The following is a 13,262-nucleotide window of genomic DNA, read 5'->3' on the forward strand; positions in this document are numbered from 1 at the left end:
AAGTTTCTAGTTCTCTGGAAGCAAGAGAAGATATGAATACACAGTGATCCCAAAAGTTGGGCCATGCATTTAAATGCCTAAATGTGGATCCCACCTTCAGGCACCCATGCTTGAAGATTTCTGGCTGTGTTTTTATTGCCTAATTATGCCTTTATGGAATGAGAAATTCAGTTCACTTAGCATGGAATTTCTATAACAATACAGCCATTATGGTCTACTCAAGGAAATATGAGGCCCAAGGAGAAGGCAGCAGGTAGACTTCAGGGGAGCTCTCTAGGGACTGATAATGTGCAGGAACAAACACAAGGCATGGGCCAAAACATTGTAAATATCCTTCCCAACAGTTTGTGTTTCAGCCTTGGTCACTCCCAAATCCTTCCTGAGGCAACAGCAGGGTTTGGAGCTCACTGATATCCACCCTTTGCAGCCAGGAGCTGTCCGGATCCTGAACCCATCCATGGTCTGAAAATTGAATCTGCTTGAGTCGATTTCCCATAAAGCACAGCTCTGAGTGGAAATCTTACCACTGACTTTGAAAATCCCAGCATCAGGTCCTGGCTAAGTCATTAGAAACCTTTAGCCAACCATCCTTAACTACATCAAATCTAATTGTTTCCCATATCCACTAAGAGGCTGCTCTGATGGCTCACCAGACACTGCTGGTTTCCTGGAAACCCTATTAGCTTCTCAAACAAGGCAATCCTGAGGACTCAGTCCTGCAAACCTTTTGTGCAAATATTAAATAACAGCGAATAATTAGCAAGAATAATCCTTTTTGCTTGACCCTCTTCTGTAATAAAGACCTTTGTCGGCGAATGCAAACGTTATTTTGAGGAGCAATTCATAATCTAGAGCTGCTGAACACATCAGCCTAAATACACTAATACTCTAATATCCATATTTGTACAGGAGTTAAGTCAGACAAAAACAGGCACGTTCTCTGTCCCAAAGACCTGAGAGCATTCACCAGTCAAGCACAGGAAGAGGAGGTGGCAAAAGACAGAATCCACTTCTGCCTTTGATCTTCAAGTGTCTCAGGCAGTGTGATCAGATCAGCCACATTCTGCTCATGGAGTGTTTTCCTGCACATCCTTTTTCTTCACCTGTTTTTCTTTTATTTATTTTTTTTTTCTGAGAGGGGAGAGAAGAAAGGGCAAGCAAGCCAACAGGCAGATAATTGTTCTGTGCTGACAGTTTGTCAAGTGATGGAAGCACAGTTTTAGTCCAGAGATCTGCGTTACAGCGACGAGCAAGCAGAAATCTCTTCTTTTCCTCCCAGATGGCATTGACATATAGCCTGAAGGGGCAATCAGGATACAAAGCTAAAGATGGTTAAAGACATTAAAAACTGTACAATGCGAGCACCATCTACACCAGGACCGTCATCCAGGAGGAAGATTCATCCTGACATATCAGGCAGAAGTCAGATCTTCTATTCGTGTTATATAAAGCCATTGAGCCAAAGGAATTTTTGAGATAGACAAAAAAGATATATTCCTGCTATTAACCATGTCTTTTCCAGTAGGTCTTTATTGACTCTTGAAAAGCAATGACCAATAAATGTAATGATCTGCCTTCCCTTTTCTTTCTGTGTGAACAATATCTTCTGCAGGGTGTTCATCACTGCAGGCAATGGGTGGCTTGAGCCATTCCCGTCTAACTCCACTTCCCAGCAAGACATTGAATGCATTCTCTTCATCACACGGTTTCCCAGAGCCTGCCAGGGCTTTTGTTAATGATAAATGTTGCACTCAGGATAAGATTATAAATCTTGCCATAGGATGAAGGGAATTTGAATTCTGCATTCCTTGGATTTGGTGTTGTGTTAAGTTGCTTAATTAACTTGCACAAAGAATGGGCTTAATAACATTGCATTTTTTAATAAGCAAGCAGTGCAGCTGGAGGGATAGAGAACCACAAAGAGAGGAGTTCACCTGCAGGAAAATATCCTCTACTTCCCCCAAAAGCGATAAAAATGTCAATACATTGACACAACCCCTAATTAAAAATGACTGCCATAATCACGCGTATCATAGCCGTAGGACATTAGTTTGGATTAAACACAAACACAGGGATGTGCTGCACATGTTTTCCAAAGGAAGAAGGGGTTGGATGACGGGATCTCCCGCACATCCAAGCGAGAGCAGAGGAAGGATCCCTCAGCTCCTAAGTTTGGGCTGCTCCTTCACCGCCCTTCCTGCTGAGCTGTATGCCAGTGGGTGCCTGCACAGCCTGAGCTGCTTGCAGCCAGGAGATGAACCATGTCCACGTGCCCTTTGTTGGCTGAGGTTGGAGCAGACGTCCTTCCCTTTGTGTCTGACGTGGCCAGACAGCAGGAGCGTGGCCATCCTGCTTCACCTCAGCTCCTGCAGCGCTGCTGAGCTGTAGCAGCACCCGGCCTGGGGTGTGGATACGGCCTCCTTTCCCTCACAGGGAATTAAATCCCTCCTTTTGGGGCATTCAGCAACCAAAGGGACAACAGAAAATAGCTTGTTGATGCTCCATGTCAATTATTGTATGCAATTGGCCTGCCTGGATTGGACATGGATTTAATGGTTGGACTTGCTGATCTTTTCCAACCTGAATGATTCCAAGAGAGACTCCCTGTTTTAATGTTCAACTGCTCTTGCCTATGCTTGTGAAACTGATGCGCACCCAGGGATCCGAGCTGGCTCTAAGCACTTGTCTTTTATTCCACTACACCAAAAATAAACACTGAGATGCTCCATGTAGCCCCGGGGCTGCAAGGTGGGATTGCACCACAGAGATGGGGCTGAGGAGAAGCAGCATCTGCTACAGGGGGCTACAAGGAGCTGCAAGGAGTAACTGAGCGATGGGGCAGGGCATGGGCAGCCTTTCTCTTGAAGAAACTCAGCACCAAGGGCTTCTTTTCCAATCCCACGTGGAACAGTTACTTCACATCTTTTAGCATCTCTGATAAAATCTGCCTCCAGCTCTTTCTACCCTCCCATCCTATAAATAATTTTGTGCAATGCCTGACAGATGATTTCTGCTTTCTCCAGCACAGAGGGACAGGAGTGGGGAAAGAATGAGAGATTTGAAACTGTTTCCCAAATATTCCAGTGTCCAGCCATGAGCTGATATCCTGACAGGAGTAATAGGTGGCTCCATGCAGCACTCACCCAGGAACAAATAATGAATGATCCTGCAGCCTCTACTCAGCACAGGGAAAGGAATTAATTTCTATCCCCCTTTTGTGGATCACCTGGAAAGTACAGATGCAATCCATCTTTCCATGGTGAGGATCATGGCCCTGTGAGCCAAAAAAAGCCTGTGAAGGACAAAACTTGGGACAGCCCCTTTAGCTGGAACATCCGTCGGTCATAGAAAGAAGCAGGAAAAGAAAGAAAGGAAAGAAAAAAGGAAAAACCCCAAATGACTTTAACTGATGCAGCTTCATCTGCAAGGGAATCTGGAGCTAAGCCTGATGTAAGATCCTCACTTCATTTTGGGGATCAGCATTTCATTCCCTGCTGTCTAGGAAGTGCTAAAAACTTCACAATAATACCTTTCCATCCTTTAAAAACTTCCATTGTGATCTCCAGCCTGCAGTGTCACGCCGGACGATTTAATGTGGGGTGTGAGTAGATTTTCAAGCATAGACAGATTGATTCATGAGTGAATTAATCTGATGCATCTTTTAAATGGAAAACTGACATAATTTTCCATCAGAGACCTGCTAATAAAGCACATTTACTTGGTGAATCCATTTTTTCCTGTACTAAGTGCACTATATAAGGTATAAAAATACCAAATCAATAACCAAAGAGTATATAAAAATGAGACTGGCAGATCAGAAACCATGGATGAGCCACCCTCTCCTTGACTTCTTGGGGGACTCTGTTTTTGCTGCTGAGAGCCACATTCACACAGTCTTCCCAGGACAGCAAGGCTGCAAAAGCCCAGGTGTCCTTGCAAGTCCCAGAGGGGACTGGGAGCAATGAGCCACCTGCTTCCAGGGGCGTGATGGCATCAGTTCCCCTGCAGCCCTCCCTATTTTTAGAAGTAGATAGTTTGAGGGGGTTGGGTTTTTCTTCTTTATTAGTTTTATTATTATTGTTGCAGAAGGAACTGGGTAGAGGAAACGTGTTTAAAAGACAAAGGCATCTTCCACAGCATATTTGTGCAGGGAGCCCGCCAAGGGAATGAGCACAAACTCTCCTTTTTTTATTCTTTAGCTGGAGTAGAGCGGCGTTATTTCAAAGGAAATGCCTGCACAGGCTTCCCTCTGCAAACACTGCAACCATCATTCCATCAGTGCAATTCTCCCGTGTGAGCTAATTTAACAAGCAGTTGCTTTGCAGGCTGTGGAGAATTGCCTCTTACCTAATAATTCTGCTAATTTGCTTAACTTTCCCAGATTGCAAATGGCCCTGCTCTGAACAGGCAGCTTCCTACATGAACCCCCAGACAAGCTCCTGACAAGAGCCAAAGGAAAGGTGGATGGCTCAGGAGGTTAAAGCTCACAGTCTTTTATTTTGACCTTTGGGCTAGCATTCAAATTTGCTTGTTGGGAAAACTGCATTCAGCATGTATTTTCTTCAGGGATTTACGATACCCTTTTGCTTGTAATTATTCTCAGTTGATGTCTTCCATAAATTAAAGAGGCTTCTATTAGCAAGCTCCAGTCCTCTCAATTATCTTGCAAAAGTCTCCTTGTTTGTGGCTGGGAGTTACCCCACCAGGACTGCCATCCCTGCAAAGCTCCTGGTCCGTGGCTACAGGCAGAGAAATAGGGAATGTACACGGGTAATACAAATGTCTGAGCAATCCCAGAAAGAAATGAAAACTGCAGTAAAGGTAAATGTCAGACTATTTAAAGACAATGTTAACTATTGATTTTTTAGAGGAGACTACCTCTTCAAAGGATGGCAAGCATGACTTCAGATACAGACAAAGCAACCTAGATGGATGGCGGGGAGAGGGAGGCGAGTGATCTGGGAAGACAGAGATTTTCCCGGAGAGCAAAATGAACCCTTGATGAAGCCCCTGGGATTAAAGAGGTGGCTTAGTTCTTTCACAGCCTCCACCCTTCAACCCATTTAAGCACCATGCCTTTTCCAAGAAATGAAGGGCAAAGAAGCACTGATAAGCAATAAAGAGATAAGCAGCAAAGCACTCGTTTCACTGGTGTTTCCCAGTGAAAAATGAACCCTCCAGCACACCCAGTGATTTGTTGTCTAAGTAGCAAAGCTCACCCAAGTTCCTGATTTTGCTTCCAGCAGAGATGCTCATTGCTCATTCTCACGCCCTGGAGCAGCTCGGACTCATTATCCAGCCCTGGTGCTTCCTGCCTGCCCCTGCCTGTGTGCAGCTCACACACAGCCATGCACATTTTATTTATACGTGTGTGTACCCTTGCCTTGTGCTGTGCTGCCCCTGCCAAGCATCCCAGAGCAGATATTCCTGGCTGCAGGAGCCTGCATCCGCAGGGAATTGTTCCTTTCAAGCTGCAGTGCAGAGACAATGCTGTACATGGTGCTTTGGGAAAACAGCACCATCAGAATTTAGTTAGGGGAGTTAAAGGTCTTCCAAGGCTGCATTTTCAAAAAGGGTAACTTCTTATCTCCACGGGTGTTTGGGAACGGGAGGCATGAAGGATGATCTAATCCAGCGAGGTGTAATGTCAGCCAGGGCAAATTAAGTTTGCATTTGGATACAAACTCTCTCTCAGAGGCAAATTCGGCTGTTGAAAGGAAAATCCTTGTACACATCTACACAGCAAGGGAAATGAGTGATGCGGGGGGGGGGCACTCCTCACTTTAGCAGGCTTTGACATGGGTACAGGAGAGGAACAGACCCTCCCAGTGCCCTCTGTTTCCCCTCTACAGACTCATTTGGATGCTCCAGCTTGAAGATCCCCACAGGTCTTATAACCCCAGCTAAAGGTGCAGAAAACCCCAGCTCCTGGTAGCTCCTAAACACAGCAGCACAGTGTGGCATTACTGCCTGGGGTAGCTTTGGGTTTAGATGCATTATTTCAATAAGGAGATCTTCAGACAGTGTTAAATGACAGATGATATAATTTTTGAATGTGAGGTTCATCTGAATTTTATTTTCTGATGTTTTGACTCATTGACTTGATGTCTCTCTATTATGCACACACCTCTGGAGATGTTGCTGGCAATGATTATGCATAGCATTGAGTTAGTGAATAAAACCACTCCAGGAGCTGCTTTACAGATCACAGTATTGTTTTCCCTATAATTGTCCCACAAATGGTGGAAGTTATATGGAGAGAGCAGCATGCTCTGACAGACTGCATATTTTTGCAGTGTGCATCAAATCTCACTTTGGCCTCTGAGACTTATTTCTGATGGTTCTTGGGGATTTAACTTTAAGACCAATGTATTTTAGTATCCATATACGCTCCACTGTTCATGTCATCCGGCAGCAACTGAGGATGAGCTGTCTCCTTAATATGGATGAGACACCAATTTATCTAAGTTATCACCTCCCAATCTCTCATACATCTCTGCTGCTAACTGCTGTGTTTCTGACATCCATACCTAAACTCTCTACAACTTCTTCTCCTTCAATTGAAACCATAAGTAATTTTTTGGCTGGAAGTTCTCGATATGTATCTAATGGCTTCTTCATCTCCCAGCTTGAGTTCAACCATGAGGTGATGGAATCAGCCTCTGGACACTGCATTTTAAACCCACAACTCTGCATAGATCCACATAGCACACTAAATCAGGGTGTCTCTCCAGCATTTGGAAATATATGACTGAATTAACATGTCTCAGGCTCACGTTGAACAGCACTGCAGCCCCGTTGTGCACAGCCCCAGCATCTGACTGCAGAGTCAGCAATACTCTCCCCTTCCTGATGCATTCCCAAGCCAGCAAAACTTAGCCCTACTCCTGATATTCTCTTTATAGAAGGTCCCAGTGGTATTATGTATCAAATAAAGGTCTCATTACTTAGATTCTGGTTCCTCCATGGCACTGCTCTCGTTAATCATTCTGCTTTTCAAGCCTGTGCTGCAAACCATTAGAACTGTTCTCGCTTCCCACCCCTAAATTAGAGATTCCCTCCCCTCCCCTCTGTGCCACAGGGGCCACCAACCCCCTTGGGGACCTCTGCTGCTGCTGGACCAGTGCTGATGGTGGGATCATTTGCCATGAGCTATGGGCTTGAGTCTCCATGCAAAGGGATGGATTCCCCTTCCTGCCCAGCCTCATTTTGGGGGTGTTCCACTGCTAAATATCCCACACTGCCAGCTTTGTGCCTTGCAGCATCTCTAGATGCAGCCTCCTCCCAGGGGAAAAGGAAAACTCTTCGGTTGTGCCCTAAATCTGTTTGGTGACTCTCTGACTCCCCTCCAAAATGGTTGGAAACAACAGAGGGCAGGGAATCACCTCCTCTCCCCCATCCCAGTCCCCACTGGGGTTTATTTCCAGGCAGCTCCGAGGTCTGGCACAGAGATCACCCCAAAGAGTCACACTCTGCATTTCCCACAGACGGAAATGCAGCAGCCCCCACCTGCCTCCCCTGCTCCCACTTCCCACACCCCTGCCCTCCACACTGCTCTGGGCAGGCTGGCATCCGGGGAATTTGCTACTTTCTCCAGGTAATATCTTTTTTAGGGCCACAAACGACTTGCATAAAGCACTGGAATGAGATTCTCTTTGTGCTGAGGATGAAATGCAAGAAGGCAGAAGAGCAGGGGAGAGCACATCCTCCCTCAGCTCTGTGAATTCACCAAATCTGATGGTTTATTCATTTTAATTAGCCTTGGAATTCATATATAAGTGCATATATTTATACATGTGAATTCATATAATGACACATAATTAATTTAGAATTTGGCATTTCCGAACAGGTAATTAAAATAGTTCATTGTTGATTAATCACTTGCAAAATAAATTATTAGCAATATCACTGTTAGCATTATGTTTATTACTACAATTTAGAGAAATTAAGGCAGTTCACTCACATTAAATTAAACACCAAAGCACAGCTGTAATATACCCTAGACAATATCTACTTGCTGGCAGAACAAATGTGATGTGTGCATTACAGTACATTTGCTGGGTCATACATCTTGGATGGCCTCTTCATGTCACCACCAGAAACCCAATCCCGACACACAGATGATTCCTGTCTCTTTCCCTAAATATAAAAATAGGATCTGCTGGACCTGAGCACTGGCTCTGCACTGCAGCGTGCTCCAGGCACTCAGACCTGCCTGGGATGGAGGGAGGCTCTGCAGCAAACAAACCTGGACCAGAGGAATGGGGAGCTGAGGGGGGTGTGAAAGGCCACATCCAAACCACAGAGTCACAGAATGGCTGCATTGGGAAGGACCTTAAGGATCATTCTGTTCAACACCCCCCCAAAAACCATTAGCAGGAAAGAAAATCAAATTCTTCACTCCTCAGCAGGACCCTGGGTCACCATTATGAGCCAGATTATGGCCAAACTGCAGAGAAATGGGATAAATCTCAGCCTGACTCAACGAGGTGCTAAAGGTTTAAACAGATCATTTCAGTAAAAGCTGAATTTAATTTTAAGCAGCTCTCTGCTGGGGTGGGAAGGGATTTTGCCCAGTGGGGAAATAGGTATCCCTTGCTTTTGACAACTGTTTTGTCTGGAGGACATTCAGCCTGGAGTTTAAGGAAGCAATAGGGAGAAGCCAGTAGAGATGAAGAGGACACAGATCACCTCATGACATATTTTCTGGATCTGTCTGTCCGTGGTTTTATAGCTATGGGAAATAATCCATAATTAGGTGTATAAAATACCTCTCTGATCTCTACTTCTGGCCCAAAAGAGCACAAAATTGATAACTCAATTATCGCTGCTGGAAATACAAATAAATTAAAAGCACCTGGTAGGAGGAGCTCTAAGGGAGGGACACCCATGCAGCAGAGTGGATGCTGCTCTTAAATTGTGAGCTCACAGGCAATTAGAGCCCTGGGGCTGGAGCAGGGCTGGGACAGTGTCCATGGATTATCCCCAAGCTTTGTGCCATCAGTGCAACCCAGAAATGAAGGCAGGGGGAGAGCTTTGGGAGTGGTGACACTCCTCTGGAAGAGAGGGACCCATGGAGTGACCAGTGAGCTTATCTTGGTTACAGGGTGAGGGAAAGCTGGGTTGGGTTTTAACAGCTTTCAGCATAAAAAAATAATTAGTGCCTAACCCTGTCGCCAGCAAATTCCTGGGAGTTTTTGTTCCGAATTTACAAGCAGAGCAGTGCAGGATGTTGAGGGTCTTCTTCACTTTTTGCCAAGTCATCTGGCATTTACAAAAACCTCTCTCTCCACTGAGGCTTGCTTTTAATGACTCTTGTGCTGAATTAAGAGTCTGCACCGGTGTGACAATGAGAACAGTCACTAATGACCACTCTGTTTGTCTAAGCCCCATGCTGAGCACTGACTTCAGTCCCTGCCACAGACTCTCTTTGAGGAAAGGCTTCTGTGTCTTTTTAAGCAATTTAAAATGGGTAGGATGAGCTGGCCTGTCCATCCCTGCCCCATTGATATTCTGCTGCCTGGAAGTGTCCTTGAGTCAACAGCAAGAACCTGTAGGGAAGTGTGACCTGGAATGATGTGAGGAGCAGGAGTAGGAAAGGCTTTGAAGTTACACATATCCAGTTCTGATGACCCACACTGTAACCAGTGAAATATTTAAATGATCTGCCCTTTGATGCATCCTCTGCTAGAGCAGAAGGGCGAGTGCAGTTTTATGGAAAGGTCTGGTTTTATTGGGCAAAACACTCTGTGACCCCACGGAGAATGTGTGACAGTGCTGACACAGGGAATACGTGCAGGTACTATTTCAAAAAGGAAAAGGGCTCCAGACAACCCCCAGGCTTTGTCCCAAACTCATTCCCCTCTATCACACTGAGCAGGACACTTCCACCCATGGAATTGTTTATTGGTTGAGGGAAGCATCACCTCAGCCATGGTGCAGGGTTTGAGTGATGCAAAACCCAGCAGGGTGAGAGCCCTGCTGGGGCCAGGACACCACCTGGGCAAAGGTGCCAGCCCTGCTCATCCCTTCCATCCCCAGCACTGCTCCTGCTGCTCAGCCTGCCCACTGGCATGTGCTGCTCTTCTGCCAGAGCTAACCAGGGCAGCACAGTAATATTCAATAACATCCACTTTCTGGATGTGACAGGGTTTTATTCAGGCAGCAGTCACCCTTTCTGTGCCCACTGCATGAGGCAGGTGTTAGAGCAATTCCATCTGAAAGCTTTTAGTTCCCGTAACTGATGATTTATGTTTGTGCTGGAATGGCAATAATAGTAAGGGTTTAATTGTTTTAATGAAAGTGGCTTGTTCTGCAGTCGAATCAATTTGCTAGAGTTTGGGTGATGGAATACAAGGCTGACCACACTCTTTGTGTGCCCTGAACAAAAAAGGTGCAAGCCATTTCAAGAAGATCTAGCTTGGCACAGTGAAACTTTTAATAAGTAATATCTGCACAACTAACGGCAATAGGAGCAGCCCAACCTGAAGAAAACAGATTTTACAGGAATTACAGTCTCGCTGTCACATTTATAAAAGGGACACATGCATTTTTCAGATCTTTGCACATTAATGGCTGTATTTGATTCAAAATACAGTCAGTGAACCCTCAGTAAATGGAATTAAATGGTATGTGTCTGATTTGAGGGTGACAATCCAGCAATTGTTTCTTGTTTGAATTACTACCTGCGTGGCTGGGCACAGCGGTAATTGAAACTATAATGTTTCATTCCTCTTTAGGTATAATTTGTCTGAAAATTCATTCAGTGCTGTTCTATTCTCCCTCCTGAAACCCCTCCCTTTACCATCACGGTGCTCTCAGGGGCTGCATCTTCTCTGTGTGCCCAGAGTTTGACCTGGTTTGGGCAATTCAAGCACACAACAAACCTGGTTTGGTGTTTCCCTGGACCAGCCCCATTGCCCCTCTTGCTCTGGCCATGGGGTCATCTGCTCTTCAGGGCACAGAGCTCCATTTATCCAGCCCCAGATCTCTGCTTTGCCTTTGGCTCAGAGCTCAGGTGAGCGTATCCTTACAGGGTTCTTCAAATTCCCCTTCAAAGCCAAGAATTTGCAGTGGCTTTGTGAACATTTAATTCTGTGTGACCACGATTTTGAGCTGCAGGACCTGGACCTGCTTGTGCTGTAAATGGAAAGGCAGCAAGGGTTGCTCTTTCTCCATCTGTGCCTTGTTTTGTTGCTTTATGTGGTTCTTTCACACAGCACAGAAGTGGCTGTGGCAGTGCTGTGCATCTGCAAGGGGTAACAAATATATTGCCTTATTCTCAACACTCCCCATTTATAAGCAATTTCTAGTCTGTTTTCGCCCAATATTGATAAACAGAAGAAAATGGAATGTATTTTATTCACCCATAAAGTCTGACATTTCCAAAGATGGAATCAAATTATCCTCCTCATCTGTCTGCAGCTCGCTGGGTTGCTTGCTAAGGTACAACTTTATGCCCGCAGAGTAATAACACCTGGTAATGGCACCTAATTTCAGAGCCTCCAGAACGAGCTGGTCTAGGACAAACAGGGTTATTTTGCTTACAAATCATGTATAACACAAAGACAGGCTCTGTGGCCTGGGATGGGATGACAGCACTTTTTTCTCCCGTGGGAAGAGGCTGGAAATCCCTGGGAAGCCCTGGTCAGCAATGGGTCATGTTCCTGGCATTTCCACAAAGGCATTTGCATCTTCTTGATTGCTGCCACTGCCTGTGGTCCAGTTGGGATTCATGATGATGAATCTTGGATTTTTTTCGCCGCTTTTGGGGTGGTTTAGATGGAAATTCCATGTTCACATTGTCCGGGAACGTGGTGGTGCTGTGAGGAGCTGCAGAGGGAGGCAGAGCTCTCCACTGCCCGCAGACACGGAGGGTTGGAAGGAAGAACAAAGAGCAGATCATAGGAAAGAGCATAATGAGGTTTAAAAGATAATTAAGGCTGCTGGTTCCCAAACACTACAGCACTCCTAGCTGGGCTGGGGAGCCCAGGGGAAAGCCAGGGGCTGGAGGAAAGCTGGCAGGGCTGCAAATGTGGAAATGCTGCTGCAGGGAGGGTCCTCAGCACCTCTGCACCTCTGAGCCCCTGGCCCCTCTCTCCAGGCACGGGATGTGCAGAGATGCTCATCCTCTGGGATGCTTCTGTGGCATTGATGTGCCAACCTTCACCTCCACCAGGGAATCCTGGCACCTTGACAAAGCAGCTTGAAACTAGGCTGAGCTAAGGGGATGGGTGGAGAATAACAATGAGCAAGGACAGACTGGCATCTAAATGTGGAAGGAGCCAGGCAGCCCATGGAGAAAAATCTGGGGGAAGGAAGGAGCGGGGATGGAGTGAGACGGAGCACCCAGAGGACAGTGCTGAGAAGGGAACAAACCCCCAAGGCAGAGTAGGACAATTCCTCCCCGAGGAATTCCCTGAATTTCCAGCACTGGAGGGCCCCTTGGTCCCTGTGGTTATGTCAAACCAGGGGAAGGAAGGCTCTCCTCCATCCTCTTCAGGACCAAAGGCTCTTGAATTCCTCCTTCCAAAGCCAGAGGTGTCACATCCCCCAGGACAGGGAAGCACAGGGGTCTCAAATGTTCTGGGCAGGGGCAGAAACACCCACCCAGGTCCAGCAGCATTTTGTCTGATCAGATTCCAGTGGAAATTCCACCCAAAATGAGATCTCCTGAGTTAGTCCACAATGCTCTTCTACTCCTTCATACACAAACCATTGCACAGACTGATGTTGTTTGGGGTTGTACTTCTCCAACCCCTTGCCTTTCCAAGTTTACCTACTAAATACTTTAATTACCTTTCTGCTTGCCTTAGAGTGCAGCATGAATAATTAGAGCAAGTGGCTGCATTTCTCACAATAAAGCTGTGATTTTTAAGTGCCAGAGGACATTTGTGGTGCTGGAAGGGAAAGGTAATTGACATTCCCTTAGGGAAACCTCTTCAGAAATCTGGGCCCTGCTTGCTTTGAATTAATGTCAGTGGTATGATAGAGGCAGGGAAGATGATAATCCATGCCAGCAAACAAACAGCACAGCCAAAAGCTGCCAAAGCAGGAGTTCAGCCCTGTGTCTCTGATGGCTGTGACCTGGATGATCCTCCAGTTCTTTCTTACAAACAGTGATGTTGGGGCATCACAATTCAAAAAAAAAAAGCCAATAAAGCTCTTCTAAACAGAGCTGAAAGGTCTCATCAGCAAGCCCAGGACCCAGGAGGTGAAGCCCAGAGGGTGCTGAGTGTTGTGCTGTCCCTGGGGTGCTGGGG

This window comes from Melospiza georgiana, chromosome 17, assembly GCF_028018845.1.
Source record: "Melospiza georgiana isolate bMelGeo1 chromosome 17, bMelGeo1.pri, whole genome shotgun sequence".
NCBI classification, from domain to species: domain Eukaryota; kingdom Metazoa; phylum Chordata; class Aves; order Passeriformes; family Passerellidae; genus Melospiza; species Melospiza georgiana.